The sequence below is a fragment of the Lactuca sativa genome, chromosome 6 (assembly GCF_002870075.4).
Source record: "Lactuca sativa cultivar Salinas chromosome 6, Lsat_Salinas_v11, whole genome shotgun sequence".
Classification (NCBI taxonomy): domain Eukaryota; kingdom Viridiplantae; phylum Streptophyta; class Magnoliopsida; order Asterales; family Asteraceae; genus Lactuca; species Lactuca sativa.
The window spans coordinates 25091921-25094283 of NC_056628.2; the positions used below are offsets into that span (position 1 = coordinate 25091921).

A 2363-nucleotide genomic window follows, 5' to 3' on the forward strand; every position below is an offset into this window, starting at 1 on the left:
TACAATTTTTCCGTATATATAAAGAGCGCCGAAATCCGAGTTATAACGAAGAAGTTATGACCCGCCGAAATTTCGCGACGGAACCGGCACGGCACTGGGAAGTGTAAATAGTGAATTTACGATAGAGCGACTTTTAGCCTTAACAATCTAAACAAAATTCATAGAAAATGTTAAACCGAGAGTGTCCATAAAAAGAACGCCCAAATCTGACTTCGTATGAGGAAGTTATGATTTTTCTAAGATTTAGCATAGCAGTGCACAGCCCGAAAATTCGAATTTTAGATCGGTCGATTTTCAGCCAAAATAATCTAAACGAGAAATGAAGATATCGGTAATAGGAGTTAAACGATAAAAAGCCAGTTAAAAATGGAGCTCGTATGCGAAAGTTATGGACGAAGCTTAGTCGCTACTCTTCGAGCGCGATAAATTCGATACGGTTTTATAAATCCGAGATAAAATGAGAATTAGCCAACGGGGTCTAAATGAAAGTTGTAGTACTCGTAAATACCAACGCATGGATATAAATAAAGTCGGAAACGGAGCTTGTATGCGAAAGGTATGGACGAAGCTTAGTCGCTACTCTTCGAGCGCGATAAATACGATACAGTTTTTGTAAATCTGAGATAGAAGGAGAATTAGCCGACGAGGTCTAAGTGAAAGTTGTAGTCCTCGTAAATACTAACATGTGGATATAAAGAACGTAGAAAACGGAGCTCGTACACGGAAGATACGGACGAAACTTAGCGGCTACTTTACTATAAAATCCCTATAAATAAAGGGTGAACCCTTCATTATTTCTTCACACCATAAGCATTTCTTTCTCTCTCTAACCTCCCTAAACCCCTCCCAAGTCTAGGGAGCCTCCCCAGCATGAGAAGAAAGCCCCGAAGCGCCCGACGGCTCCGAGCAGAAAAGCTTTCGGCTCGGAAACGCTGCTCCAGCGAAGCCTGATTTTTAAAAACCCGCTGTAAGTGAGCTACGCCTATACTATATTTAATATAGCTTTTATTTAATTATAGTAACATTGTTAGGACCTTAAAATAATTATTTGGGCTATTGTTAAGAGTTATATTGAGTGTTATTTAACGCTTATATAATAGTAATAATAGTTAGACTATTAATTAGTCTCGATGAATAATAGACTAAACTCGACTTGTAATAAACATCTTGATTGTTTCTTCTATGGGTCTCAAACTCGACTAGGACGATTTCTTGGTGAGTGGACAGACCGTTGTTTTTAATTTACACACAAAACCTTTATTTATTGGTTCTACTTGATCTCATACAGGCCCTTATAATTGATGGAAAAAATAGCTACACATAGTTGGAATCTGATTTGAAGGAAAAGCTAATGCATGGAAGTTGTTTGATGAAATGTGTGAGAGAGATCTGGTGTCTAAAACTCAATGATATATGGGTATTTTCATATTGGTTTTTCTGGGTTCCTTTGGAATTGTTTGAGCAGATGGAAGGTGAAGGATTTGAACTACATGAGAATGAAAACATATATTATGTTCTATCATTTTTAGACGTAAATTATATTCTATTTAACTATATTCATTTGTGAAGAAAAATATATTCATTTGCGAATATATGTATTCATTTGTGTAGAATTGATAAAATTTACATGATTTTATTTTCAATTGATGAAAAAACACTCGATTCATGTTTGTTTGTGTCTAGTTTTTGAATACAAGTGTATATTCATTTGTGATTGTGAATATAAGTGTATTAAATTCGGATGAAGTTGTATAAGTTTTATGAAGAAAAAAAAATCATTTTTGAATACAAGTGGATTCATTTGTAATTTGAGTTGTATTCGTTTGTTTTTGAAGAAAAAAACGCTCGTAAATTATTTTTGGGAAAATGATAAAACAAATATATTCCATTAACTAAAAGAAACTATTAATTTTTTTTAGGTGATTAAAAATCATTATCCCTAAAACTTAGGAAATCATTAATTAATATCAATATGTTGCAATTTAATATAAATATAAAGTTACTAATTTATCCTTATAAAATGATTGGTCCAAAACTATTCTCGTGTTCTCAACATTTTAAGTGTTTTCATTTGATCTATATATATATATATATATATATATATATATATATATATATATATATATATATATATATATATATATATATATATATATATATATATATATATATATATATATATATATATATATATATATATATATATATATATATATATATATATATATATATATATATATATATATATATATATATATATATAATTTACGATGGAAAATTTTCTCATAGTGTAAACGAGCCAAGTTGATGCCGGGCTTGATTAAGCTCGGCTCGAGCTCGTGAAAAATTATACAAGCTCGACT

The 2363-nt window shown here is 31.2% G+C and overlaps 1 long non-coding RNA gene across 1 annotated transcript; it reads left to right on the forward strand.

Annotated features, from left to right (window-relative positions):
• Window positions 1–807: 807 nt before the first annotated feature.
• On the forward strand, window positions 808–1672 carry LOC111895186 (uncharacterized). Its single transcript, XR_002851447.2, has 2 exons — window positions 808–967; window positions 1289–1672. It is a non-coding gene; the product is annotated as an uncharacterized LOC111895186 (long non-coding RNA).
• The last annotated feature ends 691 nt before the right edge of the window (window positions 1673–2363 follow it).